This window comes from Haematobia irritans, chromosome 4 (assembly GCF_050003625.1).
Source record: "Haematobia irritans isolate KBUSLIRL chromosome 4, ASM5000362v1, whole genome shotgun sequence".
NCBI lineage: Eukaryota > Metazoa > Arthropoda > Insecta > Diptera > Muscidae > Haematobia > Haematobia irritans.
In genome coordinates, this window is record NC_134400.1 from 83222780 (window position 1) to 83245411 (window position 22632).

General features: G+C 35.2%; 2 non-coding genes across 2 annotated transcripts; one reads left to right on the forward strand and one right to left on the reverse strand.

The window, feature by feature from the left end:
• Window positions 1-2381: 2381 nt before the first annotated feature.
• Window positions 2382-2547, forward strand: LOC142237305 (U1 spliceosomal RNA). Its single transcript, XR_012722442.1, has one exon. It is a non-coding gene; the product is annotated as a U1 spliceosomal RNA (small nuclear RNA).
• Window positions 2548-18197: 15650 nt separating this feature from the next.
• Window positions 18198-18363, reverse strand: LOC142237308 (U1 spliceosomal RNA). Its single transcript, XR_012722444.1, has one exon. It is a non-coding gene; the product is annotated as a U1 spliceosomal RNA (small nuclear RNA).
• Between the last annotated feature and the right edge of the window lie 4269 nt (window positions 18364-22632).

The following is a 22632-nucleotide window of genomic DNA, read 5'->3' on the forward strand; positions in this document are numbered from 1 at the left end:
ACACCCTGTACCACAGTAGTGGTGAAGGGTATAAATATGGGAAACATTTAAATCTGAAGCAATTTTAAGGAAACTTTGCAAAAGTTTATTTATGATTTATCGCTCGATATATATGTATTAGAAGTTTAGGAAAATTAGAGTCATTTTTACAACTTTGCGACTAAGCAGTGGCGATTTTACAAGGAAATTGTTGGTATTTTGACCATTTTTGTCGAAATCAGAAAAACATATATATGGGAGCTATATCTAAATCTGAACCGATTTCAACCAAATTTGGCACGCATAGCTACAATGCTAATTATACTCTCTGTGCAAAATTTCAACTAAATCGGAGTTAAAAATTGGCCTCTGTGGTCATATGAGTGTAAATCGGGCGAAAGCTATATATGGGAGATATATCTAAATCTGAACCGATTTCAACCAAATTTGGCACGCATAGCTACAATGCTAATTCTACTCCCTGTGCAAAATTTCAACTAAATCGGAGCAAAAAATTGGCCTCTGTGGTCATATGAGTGTAAATCGGGCGAAAGCTATATATGGGAGATATATCCAAATCTGAACCGATTTCAACCCAATTTGGCACGCATAGTTTCAATGCAAATTCGACTCCCTGTGCAAAATTTCAACTAAATCGGAGTTAAAAATTGGCCTCTGTGGTCATATGAGTGTAAATCGGGCGAAAGCTATATATGGGAGATATATCCAAATCTGAACCGATGTCAACCAAATTTGGCACGCATAGTTACAATGCTAATTCTACTCCCTGTGCAAAATTTCAACCAAATCGGAGTTAAAAATTGGCCTCTTTGGGCAAATGAGTGTAAATCGGGCGAAAGCTATATATGAGAGCTATATCTAAATCTGAACCGATTTGGCTGGTATTTTGCAAGTTTTTCGAGCCCATAAAATATTCGGATGTACGGAATTTGAGGAAGATCGGTTGATATACACGCCAATTATGACCAGATCGGCGCAAAATATATATGGCAGCTATATCTAAATCTGAACCGATTTTTTCCAAAATCAATAGGGATCGTCTTTGAGCCGAAACATGACCCTATACCAAATTTTAGGACAATCGGACTAAAACTGCGAGCTGTACTTTGCACACAAAAATACATCAACAGACAGACAGACAGACAGACAGACAGACAGACAGACGGACAGACAGACAGACGGACATCGCTAAATCGACTCAGAATTTAATTCTAAGCCGATTCGTATACTAAAAGGTTGGTCTATGATTACTCCTTCTTGGCGTTACATACAAATGCACAAACTTATTATACCCTGTACCACAGTAGTGGTGAAGGGTATAATTATTCACAAAATCAAAAACTTCACCAGGCATATGACCCAATAAGAAATCTCACGATTTGTGCCGTGATCGAAAAAGAAATCTTGCCGATTTATGCGGTTTAAATGAATACGAGTATTCATTTAATTCGGATTGACGTCGACAATAGCATGCATTTGTATCTGTTATCTAGCCATGCCTGGAATATCATCGGTGTATAAAGAACCAATCCTGGGTTTTCCAACAAAAAGAGCCTAAAATAAAAGAGTGTTTCTCCTTTAAAATACTGTTAAAACGGAATTTAAAACATAATATATTAGAAGGTAGAATTGGAATTTGTTACTACAATTCCATTTAGTTTAACCGAAAATTTTTGATTTTTTTAAATTTGAAGTTCAATTATTTTATATCACATTAAACTTTTCACTTTTTGTTATTTAGAGTAGTTACCAGAATCTTTGATTTCCATATTATTTATATTTGTAATAAAGTTTTACTTCACTGACACATGTTGAGGGCAAATCCCAGCAACTAACTAACTACAACTAAGTTTTCTGAGATATGAAAGAATTTTTATGGCATGCCGGTAATAAGTATAAAATTTTAAATTTTGACCAAAAGAAACAATCAAAATAGACCATATATGCCAACTACGAATAGGCACAATCATTAAAATGTTTTACCATTCCTGGTCTATAACTATGCGTATAAAAAGGAAGCCACTGTGAGAAGTCATGCCCAGTTACCTGATTGTATGTCTTATCTGGGTATTTAACACAAAGGCTACAAGAAACGTGCGGTATATTTGTTTGCACTGACATCCGAAGGTTATTCAACATGCAATGAACATTCACTCAACATCTCTTTTAAAGACGGATGCATTTCAACCCTCAACCAACCCTCGTCATCTATTGTCCATTCATTCAGAATTTGAATGTTTACATTTTTGCTTTTCTTTCACAGCGCAAATGTGTGTTTCAATGTCAAATTTACGTTGACAAAATAAGTCGAACTTCCTTATAATTCTCATTGGGTTCGTAGCAAACGTGGTATAAATAGTTTGGTTTGTGTTGAGGAAAGCATACTTACCTGGCGTAGAGGTTAACCGTGATCAAGAAGGCGGTTCCTCCAGGGCGAGGCTTAATCATTGCACTTTCGATTGAATTGACCCCTGCGATTATTCCTAATGTGAATAACTCGTGCGTGCAATTTTTGATAGCCGGGAATGGCGTTCGCGCCGTCCCGACCTAAGTGAATACATTTCAAATAATCGAGATAGACTGTTAATGTACATAAGTAATAAACTTGTGCATGGTGAAACTATTAAATTTGAAGTATTACAATCAATTGATAGCACTTGATTGATCAAAATTTTATAAAAAAACAAGTAAGGAAAGTCTAACGACGGGCGGGGCCGACTTTATTATACCATGCAACACTTAGTAGATATAAATTTTCGATACCATATCACATTCGTCAAACGTGTTGGGGGCTATATATAAAGGTTTGTCCCAAATACATACATTTAAATATCACTCGATCTGAACAGAATTCGATAGATTTCTACAAATTATATAGACTCAAAATTTAAGTCGGCTAATGCACTAGGGTGGAACACAATGTTAGTAAAAAAAACATTTGAGTCATTTTGATAAGTTTTCGACTTAGCAGTGGCGATTTGATAAGGAAAATGTAGGTATTTCGGCCAGTTTTGCCTAAATCGGAAAAACATATATATGGAATCTATATCGAAATCTGAACCGATTGCAATCAAATTTCACATGCATAGTTACTATATTGAATCTACTCCCTGTGCAAAATTTCACGTAAATCGGGTAACAACATTGACCTCTATGGGAGCTATATCAAAATCTGAACCGATTTCAACCAAAATAATCACGCATATGCAGAACCTTATTTCTACTGCCTGTGCAAAGTTTCAAGTTCAATTATACTTCCTCTGCAAAATTTCACATAAATCAGAGTAGCACTTTTGCCTCTGTGGGCATATTAGTCCAAATCGGGCGAATGATATATATGGGAGCTATATCTAAATCTGAACCGACTTCAACTAAATTTTGCGCAATTAACGATACTATAAAACGTACTCCTTGTGCAAAATTTCAAGCAACTCAGGGCAAAACTCTGGCTTTTGAGGCCATATAAATCCAAATCGGAAGAAAGATATATATGGGAGCTATATCTAAATCGGAGCCGATTTTAACCAAATTAAGCACACTTAACGATACTATTAAACGTACTTGTTGTGCAAAATTTGAAGCAAATCAGGGCAAAACTCTGGCTTTTGGGGCCATATAAGTCCAAATCGGTCGAAAGATATATATGGAAGCTATATCTAAATCTGAACCGATTTCAACTAAATTTGGCACAATTAACGATACTAGTAAACGTACTCCTTGTACAAAATTTTAATCATATCAGGGCAAAACTCTGGCTTTTGAAGCCATATAAGTCAAAATCGGACGAAAGATATATGGGGGAGCTATATCTAAATCTGAACCGATTTCAACTAAATTTGGCACAATTAACGATACTATCAAACGTACTCGTTGTGCAAAATTTGAAGCAAATCAGAGCAAAACTCTCGCTTTTGGGGCCATATAAGTCCAAATCGGACGAAAGATATATATATGGGAGCTATATATAAATCTGAACCGATTTAGCTGATATTTTGCAGTTTTTACGGGACTGACAAAGCATTCAGATGTACAAAATTTGAAGAACGTTGGTTCATAAATACGTGAAATATGATCAAATCGGTGATAACTATATATGGCAGCTATATCTAAATCTGAACCGATTTTTTCCAAAATCAATAGCGATTGTCTTCTAGCCGAAGAAAGACGTTATGTCAAATTTGAGGACGATCGGACTTAAACTGCGACCTGTACTTTGTGCACAAAATTACATATACAGACAGACGGACAGACAGACAGACGGACATCGCTAAATCGACTCAGAATTTAATTCTAAGCCGATCGGCAAGTCCGTATTCAGGGGGGGGGGGGGATGAGGGGGATCAAACACCCCCCGAAATGAATGAATATTTATACCCTTCACCACTACTGTGGTACAGGGTGTAATAAGTTTGTGCATTTGTATGTAACGCCAAGAAGGAGTAATCATAGACCAACCTTTTAGTATACGGATCGGCTTAGAATTAAATTCTGAGTCGATTTAGCGATGTCCGTCTGTCTGTCTGTCCGTCTGTCTGTCCGTCTGTCTGTCCGTCTGTCTGTCTGTCTGTCTGTCTGTCTGTTGATGTATTTTTGTGTGCAAAGTACAGCTCGCAGTTTTAGTCCGATTGTCCTAAAATTTGGTATAGGGTCATGTTTCGGCTCAAAGACGATCCCTATTGATTTTGGAAAAAATCGGTTCAGATTTAGATATAGCTGCCATATATATTTTTCGCCGATCTGGTCATAATTGGCGTGTATATCAACCGATCTTCCTCAAATTCCGTACATCCGAATATTTTATGGGTCTCGAAAACTTGCAAAATACCAGCCAAATCGGTTCAGATTTAGATATAGCTCTCATATATAGCTTTCGCCCGATTTACACTCATTTGCCCAAAGAGGCCAATTTTTAACTCCGATTTGGTTGAAATTTTGCACAGGGAGTAGAATTAGCATTGTAACTATGCGTGCCAAATTTGGTTGACATCGGTTCAGATTTGGATATATCTCCCATATATAGCTTTCGCCCGATTTACACTCATATGACCACAGAGGCCAATTTTTAACTCCGATTTAGTTGAAATTTTGCACAGGGAGTAGAATTTGCATTGAAACTATGCGTGCCAAATTGGGTTGAAATCGGTTCAGATTTGGATATATCTCCCATATATAGCTTTCGCCCGATTTACACTCATATGACCACAGAGGCCAATTTTTTGCTCCGATTTAGTTGAAATTTTGCACAGGGAGTAGAGTTAGCATTGTAGCTATGCGTGCCAAATTTGGTTGAAATCGGTTAAGATTTAGATATATCTCCCATATATAGCTTTCGCCCGATTTACACTCATATGACCACAGAGGCCAATTTTTAACTCCGATTTAGTTGAAATTTTGCACAGTGAGTATAATTAGCATTGTAGCTATGCGTGCCAAATTTGGTTGAAATCGGTTCAGATTTAGATATAGCTCCCATATATATGTTTTTCTGATTTCGACAAAAATGGTCAAAATACCAACAATTTCCTTGTAAAATCGCCACTGCTTAGTCGCAAAGTTGTAAAAATGACTCTAATTTTCCTAAACTTCTAATACATATATATCGAGCGATAAATCATAAATAAACTTTTGCAAAGTTTCCTTAAAATTGCTTCAGATTTAAATGTTTCCCATATTTATACCCTTCACCACTACTGTGGTACAGGGTGTAATAAGTTTGTGCATTTGTATGTAACGCCAAGAAGGAGTAATCATAGACCAACCTTTTAGTATACGGATCGGCTTAGAATTAAATTCTGAGTCGATTTAGCGATGTCCGTCTGTCTGTCTGTCCGTCTGTCTGTCCGTCTGTCTGTCCGTCTGTCTGTCTGTCTGTCTGTCTGTCTGTCTGTTGATGTATTTTTGTGTGCAAAGTACAGCTCGCAGTTTTAGTCCGATTGTCCTAAAATTTGGTATAGGGTCATGTTTCGGCTCAAAGACGATCCCTATTGATTTTGGAAAAAATCGGTTCAGATTTAGATATAGCTGCCATATATATTTTTCGCCGATCTGGTCATAATTGGCGTGTATATCAACCGATCTTCCTCAAATTCCGTACATCCGAATATTTTATGGGTCTCGAAAAACTTGCAAAATACCAGCCAAATCGGTTCAGATTTAGATATAGCTCTCATATATAGCTTTCGCCCGATTTACACTCATTTGCCCAAAGAGGCCAATTTTTAACTCCGATTTGGTTGAAATTTTGCACAGGGAGTAGAATTAGCATTGTAACTATGCGTGCCAAATTTGGTTGACATCGGTTCAGATTTGGATATATCTCCCATATATAGCTTTCGCCCGATTTACACTCATATGACCACAGAGGGCCAATTTTAACTCCGATTTAGTTGAAATTTTGCACAGGGAGTAGAATTTGCATTGAAACTATGCGTGCCAAATTGGGTTGAAATCGGTTCAGATTTGGATATATCTCCCATATATAGCTTTCGCCCGATTTACACTCATATGACCACAGAGGCCAATTTTTTTGCTCCGATTTAGTTGAAATTTTGCACAGGGAGTAGAGTTAGCATTGTAGCTATGCGTGCCAAATTTGGTTGAAATCGGTTAAGATTTAGATATATCTCCCATATATAGCTTTCGCCCGATTTACACTCATATGACCACAGAGGCCAATTTTTAACTCCGATTTAGTTGAAATTTTGCACAGAGAGTATAATTAGCATTGTAGCTATGCGTGCCAAATTTGGTTGAAATCGGTTCAGATTTAGATATAGCTCCCATATATATGTTTTTCTGATTTCGACAAAAATGGTCAAAATACCAACAATTTCCTTGTAAAATCGCCACTGCTTAGTCGCAAAGTTGTAAAAATGACTCTAATTTTCCTAAACTTCTAATACATATATATCGAGCGATAAATCATAAATAAACTTTTGCAAAGTTTCCTTAAAATTGCTTCAGATTTAAATGTTTCCCATATTTTTTTACTAACATTGTGTTCCACCCTAGTGCATTAGCCGACTTAAGTTTTGAGTCTATAGATTTTGTAGAAGTCTATCAAATTCCTCCAGATCGAGTGATATTTAAATGTATGTATTTGGGACAAACCTTTATATATAGCCACAAACACATTTGACGGATGTGATATGGTATCGAAAATTTAGATCTACAAATTGGTGCAGGGTATAATATAGTCGGCCCCGCCCGACTTTAGACTTTCCTTACTTGTTTTATATAAATAAATATATATTTTTAGCTGCATAGAAAAATCTTATCGAAGATGTTGACAAAAAGCTGGAGGTTTTATTTGAAAAACGCTTACCTATAAAACTTGCACAAATCATAGAATATTGGTTGAAAAGCCCGTCAAACGACGGTCGAAAAAAACAAATTGTTTTTGTTCTCGCACCACAAATTTCATTTTGGAAAATGTCTTTCTGCTTTTTATTTGTGTTTGTTGTTCTTTTTGTGAACATGACTCGATTTGTTTGGCCATAGCAACAACAACGAAACAGACTAACACACATGTGTAAAAGAAATGGCGCAAAACCTGCGAAAAGAACCTGCCTAATTCAGCGAGGGAAGCACTTGGAGAGTGCAATAAAGAGATATTTCCAAACGTGCATATTCTTTTAAAAATTTTGGTCACTTTGCCAGTTACTCAGGGATGGAAAATACAATTTTTAAGAAAGTACAAAAAGGTATTTTTTGAGCGGAAAGGTACTTTTTACTAAATTTCAACAAAAATTTCACTGGAAAATTATTGTCAAGAGTTAAATTTTAAAGAAAATAAAATTTTGACAAAATTTTCTATATAAATAAAATTTTGCAAAAATTTTCTATAGGAATAAAATTTTGCAAAAAAAATCTGTAGAAAAAAAATGTTGCAAAATTTTTTCTATAGAAATAAAATTTTGCAAAAATTTCCTATAGAAATAAAATTTGTACAAAATTTTCAATTGAAATAAATTTTTGACAAAATTTTCTATAAAAACAAAATTTTGCAAAAATTCTATATAGAAATAAAATTTTGACAACATTTTCTACCGAAATAAAAATCGATAATATAGAATCACATTCTTTTTTCGACTAAAACATTCTTGAAGTTCAATAAAATCCGGTTTTTGACTATGTCTTTTACAAAATCGAGATTTTCTTCCCATATGAACATGTTTGTTTTGCCATATTTGTAAAAGACTATTAGCAAATAAGGTTGATAAAGACTTTCTCAAAATATTAAAATATTTTGTCAAAGCTATTGTACCATAAATCTGATATCGACTCAAAAATGTCTACACAAAAGGTACTAAATCATTTGCGGGGGTACTACGGTACTGACCGGGGTGAAAAAGTATTGAAAAAAGTACTATAGTACTGCATTTTCCATCCCTGCATTTACTACGTACTCATCCGAACTTTCATTTTCAACAATGAAGAGATTAAAGGCGTATCTTAGAAATTCGACTAGCGAGAGTAGACTCAATGGATTGCCATTAATGTCGGTTCATCGCCGAATAAATGTGCCGACTGAAGAAGTAATTGATTTATTTGCTGCCCAAAAAGCCCGTCGGCTCAATTTAATATTATAAAACAAGTAAGGAAAGTCTAAAGTCGGGCGGGGCCGACTATATTATACCCTGCACCACTTTGTAGATCTAAATTTTCGATACCATATCACATCCGTCAAATATGTTGGGGGCTATATATAAAGGTTTGTCCCAAATACATACATTTAAATATCACTCGATCTGGACAGAATTTGATAGACTTCTACAAAATCTATAGACTCAAAATTTAAGTCGGCTAATGCACTAGGGTGGAACACAATTTTAGTAAAAAACTTTGGGAAACGTTTAAATCTGAAGCAATTTTAAGGAAACTTTGCAAAAGTTTATTTATGATTTATCGCTCGATATATATGTATTAGAAGTTTAGGAAAATTAGAGTCATTTTTACAACTTTGCGACTAAGCAGTGGCGATTTTACAAGGAAATTGTTGGTATTTTGACCATTTTTGTCGAAATCAGAAAAACATATATATGGGAGCTATATCTAAATCTGAACCGATTTCAAACAAATTTGGCACGCATAGCTACAATGCTAATTATACTCTCTGTGCAAAATTTCAACTAAATCGGAGTTAAAAATTGGCCTCTGTGGTCATATGAGTGTAAATCGGGCGAAAGCTATATATGGGAGATATATCTAAATCTGAACCGATTTCAACCAAATTTGGCACGCATAGCTACAATGCTAATTCTACTCCCTGTGCAAAATTTCAACTAAATCGGAGCAAAAAATTGGCCTCTGTGGTCATATGAGTGTAAATCGGGCGAAAGCTATATATGGGAGATATATCCAAATCTGAACCGATTTCAACCCAATTTGGCACGCATAGTTTCAATGCAAATTCTACTCCCTGTGCAAAATTTCAACTAAATCGGAGTTAAAAATTGGCCTCTGTGGTCATATGAGTGTAAATCGGGCGAAAGCTATATATGGGAGATATATCCAAATCTGAACCGATGTCAACCAAATTTGGCACGCATAGTTACAATGCTAATTCTACTCCCTGTGCAAAATTTCAACCAAATCGGAGTTAAAAATTGGCCTCTTTGGGCAAATGAGTGTAAATCGCGCGAAAGCTATATATGGGAGATATATCCAAATCTGAACCGATTTCAACCAAATTTCGCACGCATAGTTACAATGCTAATTCTACTCCCTGTGCAAAATTTCAACTAAATCGGAGTTAAAAATTGGCCTCTGTGGGCAAATGAGTGTAAATCGGGCGAAAACTATATATGGGAGCTATATCTAAATCTGAACCGATTTGGCTGATATTTTGCAAGTTTTTCGAAACCCATAAAATATTCGGATGTACGGAATTTGAGGAAGATCGGTTGATATATACGCCAATTATGACCAGATCGGTGAAAAATATATATGACAGCTATATCTAAATCTGAACCGATTTTTTCCAAAATCAATAGGAATCGTCTTTGAGCCGAAACAGGACCCTATATAAAATTTTAGGACAATCGGACTAAAACTGCGAGCTGTACTTTGCACACAAAAATACATCAACAGACAGACAGACAGACAGACAGACGGACAGACAGACGGACAGACGGACAGACAGACAGACGGACATCGCTAAATCGACTCAGAATTTAATTCTAAGCCGATCCGTATACTAAAAGGTTGGTCTATGATTACTCCTTCTTGGCGTTACATACAAATGCACAAACTTATTATACCCTGTACCATAGTAGTGGTGAAGGGTATAAATATAGGAAACATTTAAATATGAACCAATTTTGAGGCAACTTCGCAAAAGTGTATTTATGATTTATCGGTCGATAGATGTGTAATAGAGTAGTAGGAAAATTCATTTTGAAGAAGTCATTTTAATAAGTTTTCGACTTAGCAGTGGCGATTTGATAAGTAAAATGTAGGTATTTCGGCCAGTTTTGCCTAAATCGGAAAAACATATATATGGAATCTATATCGAAATCTGAACCGATTGCAATCAAATTTCACATGCATAGTTACTATGTTGAATCCACTCCCTGTACAAAATTTCACGTAAATCGGATAACAACTTTGACCTCTGTGGTCATATGACGGAAAATCGGGCGAAAGATATATATGGGAGCTATATCAAAATCTGAACCGATTTCAACCAAAATAATCACGCAGAACCTTAATTCTACTGCCTGTGCAAAGTTTCAAGTTCAATTATACTTCCTCTGCAAAATTTCACGTAAATCAAAGTAGCACTTTTGCCTCTGTGGGCATATTAGTCCAAATCGGGCGAATGATATATATGGGAGCTATATCTAAATCTGAACCGACTTCAACTAAATTTTGCGCAATTAACGATACTATAAAACGTACTCCTTGTGCAAAATTTCAAGCAATTCAGGGCAAAACTCTGGCTTTTGAGGCCATATAACTCCAAATCGGAAGAAAGATATATATGGGAGCTATATCTAAATCGGAACCGATTTTAACCAAATTAAGCACACTTAACGATACTATTAAACGTACTTGTTGTGCAAAATTTGAAGCAAATCAGGGCAAAACTCTGGCTTTTGGGGCCATATATGTCCAAATCGGTCGAAAGATATATATGGGAGCTATATCTAAATCTGAACCGATTTCAACTAAATTTGGCACAATTAACGATACTAGTAAACGTACTCCTTGCACAAAATTTTAATCATATCAGGGCAAAACTCTGGCTTTTGAAGCCATATAAGTCAAAATCGGACGAAAGATATTTAGGTGAGCTATATCTAAATCTGAACCGATTTCAACTAAATTTGGCACAATTAACGATACTATCAAACGCACTCGTTGTGCAAAATTTGAAGCAAATCAGGGCAAAACTCTCGCTTTTGGGGCCATATAAGTCCAAATCGGACGAAAGATATATATGGGAGCTATATATAAATCTGAACCGATTTAGCTGATATTTGGCAGTATTTACGGGACTGACAAAACATTCAGATGTGCAAAATTTGAAGAACGTCGGTTCATAAATACGTGAAATATGATCAAATCGGTGATAACTATATATGGCAGCTATATCTAAATCTCAACCGTTTTTTTCCAAAATCAATAGCGATTGTCTTCTACCCGAAGAAAGACGTTATGTCAAATTTGAGGATGATCGGACTTAAACTGCGACCTGTACTTTGTGCACAAAATTACATATACAGACAGACGGATGGACAGACAGACAGGCAGACGGACATCGCTAAATCGACTCAGAATTTAATTCTAAGCCGATCGGTATACTAAAAGATGGGTCTATGACAATTATTTCTTGGCGTTACATACAAATGCACAAACTTATTATACCCTGTACCACAGTAGTGGTGAAGTTTATAAATATGCGAAACATTTAAATCTGAAGCAATTTTAAGGAAACTTTGCAAAAGTTTATTTATGATTTATCGCTCGATATATATGTATTAGAAGTATAGGAAAATTAGAGTCATTTTTACAACTTTTCGATAAAACAGTGGCGATTTAACACGGAAAATGTTGGTATTTTGACCATTTTTATCGAAATCAGAAAAACATATATATGGGAGCTATATCTAAATCTGAACCGATTTGGCTGATATTATGAAAGTTCTTCGAGACTCATAAAATATTCGGATATACGGAAGATCGGTGAAAAATATATATGGCACCTTCACCACTTCTATGGTACAGGGTATAATAAGTTCGTGCATTTGTATGTAACGCCAAGAAGGAGTAATCATAGACCAACCTTGTAGTATACGGATCGGCTTAGAATTAAATTCTGAGTCGATTTAGCGATGTCCGTCTGTCCGTCTGGCTGTCCGCCTGTCTGTCTGACTGTCTGTTGGTGTATTTTTGTGTGCAAAGTACAGCTCGCAGTTTTAGTCCGATTGTCCTAAAATTTGGTATAGGGTCCTGTTTCGGCTCAAAGACGATCCCTATTGATTTTGGAAAAAATCGGTTCAGATTTAGATATAGCTGCCATATATATTTTTCACCGATCTGGTCAATTGGCGTGTATATCAACCGATCTTCCTCAAATTCCGTACATCCGAATATTTTATGAGTCTCGAAAAACTTGCAAATATCAGATTTAGATTCAGATTTAGATATAGCTCCCACATATAGCTTTCGCCCGATTTACACTCAATTGCCCACAGAGGACAATTTTTTGCTCCGATTTAGTTGAAATTTTGCATAGGGAGTAGAATTAGCATTGTAACTATGCGTGCTAAATTTGGTTGTAATCGGTTCAGATTTAGATATATCTCTCATATATAGCTTTCGCCCGATTTACACTCATATGACCACAGAGGCCAATTTTTATATAGATATAGCTCCCATATATATGTTTTTCTGATTTCGACAAAAATGGTCAAAATACCAACATTTTCCTTGTAAAATCGCCACTGCTTAGTCAAAAAGTGGTAAAATTGACTAATTTTCCTAAACTTCTGATACATATATATCGAGCGATGAATCATAAATAAACTTTTGCGAAGTTTCCTTAAAATTGCTTCAGATTTAAATGTTTCGCATATTTATACCCTTCACCACTACTGTGGTACAGGGTATAATAAGTTTGTGCATTTGTATGTAACGCCAAGAAATAATTGTCATAGACCCATCTTTTAGTATACCGATCGGCAAGGCCGTAGCCAGGATTTTAATTCAGGGGGGGGGGGGGTTCAACTTAAAAAAAATATTCATATAATCTCATGTGTAGAAAATTTTATTTATGCATAGGTATGTATACAATATTTATACCCTGCTCCACACTGTGGAACAGGGTATTATAAGTTAGTGCATATGTTTGCAACACCCAGAAGGAGACGAGATAGACACATGATGTCTTTGGCAAAAATGCTCAGGGTGGGCTCTTGAGTCGACATAGCGATGTCCGTCTGTCCGTCTGTCCGTGAACACATTTTTGTAATCAAAGTCTAGGTCGCTGTTTTAGTCCAATCGACTTCAAATTTGGTACAAGTATGTGTTTTGGCGCAGAATAGATCCCTATTGATTTTTAAAGAAATCGGCTCAGATTTAGATATAGCTCCCATATATATATTTCGCCCGATATGGACTTATATGGCCCCAGAAGCCAGAGTTTTAACCTAATTTGCTTAAAATTTTGCACAAGAAGAACAATTAATACTGTAGTCAAGTGTACCAAATTTTATTGAAATCGGTTCAGATTTAGATATAGCTCCCATATATATGTTTTTCTGATTTCGACAAAAATGGACAAAATACCAACATTTTCCTTGTAAAATCGCCACGCTTAGTCAAAAAATTGTAAAAATGACTCTAATTTTCCTAAACTGCTAATACATGTATATCGAGCGATAAATCATAAATAAACTTTTGCAAAGTTTCCTTAAAATTGCTTCAGATTTAAACGTTTCCCAAAGTTTTTTACTAAAATTGTGTTCCACCCTAGTGCATTAGCCGACTTAAATTTTGAGTCTATAGATTTTGTAGAAGTCTATCAAATTCTGTCCAGATCGAGTGATATTTAAATGTATGTATTTGGGACAAACCTTTATATATAGCCCCCAACATATTTGACGGATGTGATATGGTATCGAAAATTTAGATCTACAAAGTGGTGCAGGGTATAATATAGTCGGCCCCGCCCGACTTTAGACTTTCCTTACTTGTTTTATAATATTAAATTGAGCCGACGGGCTTTTTGGGCAGCTAATAAATCAATTACTTCTTCAGTCGGCACATTTATTCGGCGATGAACCGACATTAATGGCAATCCATTGAGTCTACTCTCGCTAGTCGAATTTCTAAGATACGCCTTTAATCTCTTCATTGTTGAAAATGAAAGTTCGGATGAGTACGTAGTAAATGCAGGGATGGAAAATGCAGTACTATAGTACTTTTTTCAATACTTTTTCACCCCGGTCAGTACCGTAGTACCCCCGCAAATGATTTAGTACCTTTTGTGTAGACATTTTTGAGTCGATATCAGATTTATGGTACAATAGCTTTGACAAAATATTTTAATATTTTGAGAAAGTCTTTATCAACCTTATTTGCTAATAGTCTTTTACAAATATGGCAAAACAAACATGTTCATGTGGGAAGAAAATCTCGATTTTGTAAAAGACATAGTCAAAAACCGGATTTTATTGAACTTCAAGAATGTTTTAGTCGAAAAAAGAATGTGATTCTATATTATCGATTTTTTATTTCGGTAGAAAATGTTGTCAAAATTTTATTTCTATATAGAATTTTTGCAAAATTTTATTTTTATAGAAAATTTTGTCAAAAATTTATTTCAATTGAAAATTTTGTACAAATTTTATTTCTATAGGAAATTTTTGCAAAATTTTATTTCTATAGAAAAAATTTTGCAACATTTTTTTTCTACAGATTTTTTTTGCAAAATTTTATTCCTATAGAAAATTTTTGCAAAATTTTATTTATATAGAAAATTTTGTCAAAATTTTATTTTCTTTAAAATTTAACTCTTGACAATAATTTTCCAGTGAAATTTTTGTTGAAATTTAGTAAAAAGTACCTTTCCGCTCAAAAAATACCTTTTTGTACTTTCTTAAAAATTGTATTTTCCATCCCTGAGTAACTGGCAAAGTGACCAAAATTTTTAAAAGAATATGCACGTTTGGAAATATCTCTTTATTGCACTCTCCAAGTGCTTCCCTCGCTGAATTAGGCAGGTTCTTTTCGCAGGTTTTGCGCCATTTCTTTTACACATGTGTGTTAGTCTGTTTCGTTGTTGTTGCTATGGCCAAACAAATCGAGTCATGTTCACAAAAAGAACAACAAACACAAATAAAAAGCAGAAAGACATTTTCCAAAAATGAAATTTGTGGTGCGAGAACAAAAACAATTTGTTTTTTTCGACCGTCGTTTGACGGGCTTTTCAACCAATATTCTATGATTTGTGCAAGTTTTATAGGTAAGCGTTTTTCAAAATAAAACCTCCAGCTTTTTGTCAACATCTTCGATAAGATTTTTCTATGCAGCTAAAAATATATATTTATTTATATAAAAATATTCATTCATTTCGGGGGGTGTTTGATCCCCCTCATCCCCCCCCCCTGAATACGGACTTGCCGATCGGCTTAGAATTAAATTCTGAGTCGATTTAGCGATGTCCGTCTGTCTGTCCGTCTGTCTGTATATGTAATTTTGTGCACAAAGTACAGGTCGCAGTTTAAGTCCGATCGTCCTCAAATTTGACATAACGTCTTTCTTCGGCTAGAAGACAATCGCTATTGATTTTGGAAAAAATCGGTTCAGATTTAGATATAGCTGCCATATATAGTTATCACCGATTTGATCATATTTCACGTATTTATGAACCAACGTTCTTCAAATTTTGTACATCTGAATGCTTTGTCAGTCCCGTAAAAACTGCAAAATATCAGCTAAATCGGTTCAGATTTATATATAGCTCCCATATATATATCTTTCGTCCGATTTGGACTTATATGGCCCCAAAAGCGAGAGTTTTGCTCTGATTTGCTTCAAATTTTGCACAACGAGTACGTTTGATAGTATCGTTAATTGTGCCAAATTTAGTTGAAATCGGTTCAGATTTAGATATAGCTCCCCCATATATCTTTCGTCCGATTTTGACTTATATGGCTTCAAAAGCCAGAGTTTTGCCCTGATATGATTAAAATTTTGTACAAGGAGTACGTTTACTAGTATCGTTAATTGTGCCAAATTTAGTTGAAATCGGTTCAGATTTAGATATAGCTTCCATATATATCTTTCGACCGATTTGGACTTATATGGCCCCAAAAGCCAGAGTTTTGCCCTGATTTGCTTCAAATTTTGCACAACAAGTACGTTTAATAGTATCGTTAAGTGTGCTTAATTTGGTTAAAATCGGCTCCGATTTAGATATAGCTCCCATATATATCTTTCTTCCGATTTGGATTTATATGGCCTCAAAAGCCAGAGTTTTGCCCTGAGTTGCTTGAAATTTTGCACAAGGAGTACGTTTTATAGTATCGTTAATTGCGCAAAATTTAGTTGAAGTCGGTTCAGATTTAGATATAGCTCCCATATATATCATTCGCCCGATTTGGACTAATATGCCCACAGAGGCAAAAGTGCTACTCTGATTTACGTGAAATTTTGCAGAGGAAGTATAATTGAACTTGAAACTTTGCACAGGCAGTAGAAATAAGGTTCTGCATATGCGTGATTATTTTGGTTGAAATCGGTTCAGATTTTGATATAGCTCCCATAGAGGTCAATGTTGTTACCCGATTTACGTGAAATTTTGCACAGGGAGTAGATTCAATATAGTAACTATGCATGTGAAATTTGATTGCAATCGGTTCAGATTTCGATATAGATTCCATATATATGTTTTTCCGATTTAGGCAAAACTGGCCGAAATACCTACATTTTCCTTATCAAATCGCCACTGCTAAGTCGAAAACTTATCAAAATGACTCAAATGTTTTTTTTACTAACATTGTGTTCCACCCTAGTGCATTAGCCGACTTAAATTTTGAGTCTATATAATTTGTAGAAATCTATCGAATTCTGTTCAGATCGAGTGATATTTAAATGTATGTATTTGGGACAAACCTTTATATATAGCCCCCAACACGTTTGACGAATGTGATATGGTATCGAAAATTTATATCTACTAAGTGTTGCATGCAGTGTTGCCAACTCCCCAAGGCCGAAAAGCACCATAAATATATTATAAATTCTAACATACCACCTTCCACCACAAAATCGTAAATTAAATGCTTTACTAAAAAAAAAAAAAAAAAAAAAAAAAAAAAAAAAACTTCCGAAGATGTATTATAGCATATTTGTTTATTGAATTTTATGAAGTTAAGGGGGGTATTAAGATCGAGTTTAGCTGCTAAAATAGTCATTTTTTCACAATTACTTTTCTTTAATACTTGGCTATACCCCATCAAGTTATAATAAAATTTGCAGCAAATATGCATAATTTTATGCCTTTTTTTACTGATATAGTTTTCACTTTAGCGACAAAACTCAAACTTAGTACTCACCATTATGAACCGCTATTCAAGAATACACCTTGATGAGTTTTAATGCTTTCGTCCAATTAATTTTGAACAGTGATGTTTTTCAACTTTCAAAATATTAATATATGGAAGGAGTCTATTACTTATTTCAGTTGTGTGACTTTCCTACAGAATACCCTAAATAACAATATTAATTAAAAAATAATCAATGCCAACTTCATAACAATCAAATTCTATATTTGGCAATAAATTTGAGTTTCTTCAGCTCTTGAAAGTCTAATCAAAATTTTTGGATCAATTACTTAATACTGTTCAAAATAAAAAAAGCACCAAAAGCACTAAATGAAAATGCCAGAAAGCACCAAGTTGGTGCTTTTTTTTAAAAGGCACCAAAAAGGTAATTTGGTGCTTTTTAGAAATCAAAAAGCACTAAATTTGGTGCTAAAAGCACCAAATTGGCAACACTGGTTGCATGGTATAATAAAGTCGGCCCCGCCCGTCGTTAGACTTTCCTTACTTGTTTTTTTATAAAATTTTGATCAATCAAGTGCTATCAATTGATTGTAATACTTCAAATTTAATAGTTTCACCATGCACAAGTTTATTACTTATGTACATTAACAGTCTATCTCGATTATTTGAAATGTATTCACTTAGGTCGGGACGGCGCGAACGCCATTCCCGGCTATCAAAAATTGCACGCACGAGTTATTCACATTAGGAATAATCGCAGGGGTCAATTCAATCGAAAGTGCAATGATTAAGCCTCGCCCTGGAGGAACCGCCTTCTTGATCACGGTTAACCTCTACGCCAGGTAAGTATGCTTTCCTCAACACAAACCAAACTATTTATACCACGTTTGCTACGAACCCAATGAGAATTATAAGGAAGTTCGACTTATTTTGTCAACGTAAATTTGACATTGAAACACACATTTGCGCTGTGAAAGAAAAGCAAAAATGTAAACATTCAAATTCTGAATGAATGGACAATAGATGACGAGGGTTGGTTGAGGGTTGAAATGCATCCGTCTTTAAAAGAGATGTTGAGTGAATGTTCATTGCATGTTGAATAACCTTCGGATGTCAGTGCAAACAAATATACCGCACGTTTCTTGTAGCCTTTGTGTTAAATACCCAGATAAGACATACAATCAGGTAACTGGGCATGACTTCTCACAGTGGCTTCCTTTTTATACGCATAGTTATAGACCAGGAATGGTAAAACATTTTAATGATTGTGCCTATTCGTAGTTGGCATATATGGTCTATTTTGATTGTTTCTTTTGGTCAAAATTTAAAATTTTATACTTATTACCGGCATGCCATAAAAATTCTTTCATATCTCAGAAAACTTAGTTGTAGTTAGTTAGTTGCTGGGATTTGCCCTCAACATGTGTCAGTGAAGTAAAACTTTATTACAAATATAAATAATATGGAAATCAAAGATTCTGGTAACTACTCTAAATAACAACAAGTAAGGAAAGTCTAAAGTCGGGCGGGGCCGACTATATTATACCCTGCACCAATTTGTAGATCTAAATTTTCGATACCATATCACATCCGTCAAATGTGTTTGTGGCTATATATAAAGGTTTGTCCCAAATACATACATTTAAATATCACTCGATCTGGAGGAATTTGATAGACTTCTACAAAATCTATAGACTCAAAACTTAAGTCGGCTAATGCACTAGGGTGGAACACAATGTTAGTAAAAAAATATGGGAAACATTTAAATCTGAAGCAATTTTAAGGAAACTTTGCAAAAGTTTATTTATGATTTATCGCTCGATATATATGTATTAGAAGTTTAGGAAAATTAGAGTCATTTTTACAACTTTGCGACTAAGCAGTGGCGATTTTACAAGGAAATTGTTGGTATTTTGACCATTTTTGTCGAAATCAGAAAAACATATATATGGGAGCTATATCTAAATCTGAACCGATTTCAACCAAATTTGGCACGCATAGCTACAATGCTAATTATACTCTCTGTGCAAAATTTCAACTAAATCGGAGTTAAAAATTGGCCTCTGTGGTCATATGAGTGTAAATCGGGCGAAAGCTATATATGGGAGATATATCTAAATCTTAACCGATTTCAACCAAATTTGGCACGCATAGCTACAATGCTAACTCTACTCCCTGTGCAAAATTTCAACTAAATCGGAGCAAAAAATTGGCCTCTGTGGTCATATGAGTGTAAATCGGGCGAAAGCTATATATGGGAGATATATCCAAATCTGAACCGATTTCAACCCAATTTGGCACGCATAGTTTCAATGCAAATTCTACTCCCTGTGCAAAATTTCAACTAAATCGGAGTTAAAAATTGGCCTCTGTGGTCATATGAGTGTAAATCGGGCGAAAGCTATATATGGGAGATATATCCAAATCTGAACCGATGTCAACCAAATTTGGCACGCATAGTTACAATGCTAATTCTACTCCCTGTGCAAAATTTCAACCAAATCGGAGTTAAAAATTGGCCTCTTTGGGCAAATGAGTGTAAATCGGGCGAAAGCTATATATGAGAGCTATATCTAAATCTGAACCGATTTGGCTGGTATTTTGCAAGTTTTTCGAGACCCATAAAATATTCGGATGTACGGAATTTGAGGAAGATCGGTTGATATACACGCCAATTATGACCAGATCGGCGAAAAATATATATGGCAGCTATATCTAAATCTGAACCGATTTTTTCCAAAATCAATAGGGATCGTCTTTGAGCCGAAACATGACCCTATACCAAATTTTAGGACAATCGGACTAAAACTGCGAGCTGTACTTTGCACACAAAAATACATCAACAGACAGACAGACAGACAGACAGACAGACGGACAGACAGACGGACAGACAGACGGACAGACAGACAGACGGACATCGCTAAATCGACTCAGAATTTAATTCTAAGCCGATCCGTATACTAAAAGGTTGGTCTATGATTACTCCTTCTTGGCGTTACATACAAATGCACAAACTTATTACACCCTGTACCACAGTAGTGGTGAAGGGTATAAAAAGTGAAAAGTTTAATGTGATATAAAATAATTGAACTTCAAATTTAAAAGAATCAAAAATTTTCGGTTAAACTAAATGGAATTGTAGTAACAAATTCCAATTCTACCTTCTAATATATTATGTTTTAAATTCCGTTTTAACAGTATTTTAAAGGAGAAACACTCTTTTATTTTAGGCTCTTTTTGTTGGAAAACCCAGGATTGGTTCTTTATACACCGATGATATTCCAGGCATGGCTAGATAACAGATACAAATGCATGCTATTGTCGACGTCAATCCGAATTAAATGAATACTCGTATTCATTTAAACCGCATAAATCGGCAAGATTTCTTTTTCGATCACGGCACAAATCGTGAGATTTCTTATTGGGTCATATGCCTGGTGAAGTTTTTGATTTTGTGAATAATTATACCCTTCACCACTACTGTGGTACAGGGTATAATAAGTTTGTGCATTTGTATGTAACGCCAAGAAGGAGTAATCATAGACCAACCTTTTAGTATACGAATCGGCTTAGAATTAAATTCTGAGTCGATTTAGCGATGTCCGTCTGTCTGTCTGTCCGTCTGTCTGTCTGTCTGTCTGTCTGTCTGTTGATGTATTTTTGTGTGCAAAGTACAGCTCGCAGTTTTAGTCCGATTGTCCTAAAATTTGGTATAGGGTCATGTTTCGGCTCAAAGACGATCCCTATTGATTTTGGAAAAAATCGGTTCAGATTTAGATATAGCTGCCATATATATTTTTCGCCGATCTGGTCATAATTGGCGTGTATATCAACCGATCTTCCTCAAATTCCGTACATCCGAATATTTTATGGGTCTCGAAAAACTTGCAAAATACCAGCCAAATCGGTTCAGATTTAGATATAGCTCTCATATATAGCTTTCGCCCGATTTACACTCATTTGCCCAAAGAGGCCAATTTTTAACTCCGATTTGGTTGAAATTTTGCACAGGGAGTAGAATTAGCATTGTAACTATGCGTGCCAAATTTGGTTGACATCGGTTCACATTTGGATATATCTCCCATATATAGCTTTCGCCCGATTTACACTCATATGACCACAGAGGCCAATTTTTAACTCCGATTTAGTTGAAATTTTGCACAGGGAGTAGAATTTGCATTGAAACTATGCGTGCCAAATTGGGTTGAAATCGGTTCAGATTTGGATATATCTCCCATATATAGCTTTCGCCCGATTTACACTCATATGACCACAGAGGCCAATTTTTTGCTCCGATTTAGTTGAAATTTTGCACAGGGAGTAGAATTAGCATTGTAGCTATGCGTGCCAAATTTGGTTGAAATCGGTTCAGATTTAGATATATCTCCCATATATAGCTTTCGCCCGATTTACACTCATATGACCACAGAGGCCAATTTTTAACTCCGATTTAGTTGAAATTTTGCACAGGGAGTATAATTAGCATTGTAGCTATGCGTGCCAAATTTGGTTGAAATCGGTTCAGATTTAGATATAGCTCCCATATATATGTTTTTCTGATTTCGACAAAAATGGTCAAAATACCAACAATTTCCTTGTAAAATCGCCACTGCTTAGTCGCAAAGTTGTAAAAATGACTCTAATTTTCCTAAACTTCTAATACATATATATCGAGCGATAAATCATAAATAAACTTTTGCAAAGTTTCCTTAAAATTGCTTCAGATTTAAATGTTTCCCATATTTTTTTACTAACATTGTGTTCCACCCTAGTGCATTAGCCGACTTAAATTTTGAGTCTATAGATTTTGTAGAAGTCTATCAAATTCCTCCAGATCGAGTGATATTTAAATGTATGTATTTGGGACAAACCTTTATATATAGCCACAAACACATTTGACGGATGTGATATGGTATCGGAAATTTAGATCTACAAAGTGGTGCAGGGTATAATATAGTCGGCCCCGCCCGACTTTAGACTTTCCTTACTGGTTTTACTATGAAACTGTGTGTATTTCAATATGAAATGTACGTTGAAAAAACAAGTCGTACTTCCTAATAATTCTCATTGGCTTCATGGCGTATATCGTATGAATAGTCTGATTTGTGTTGAGGAAAGC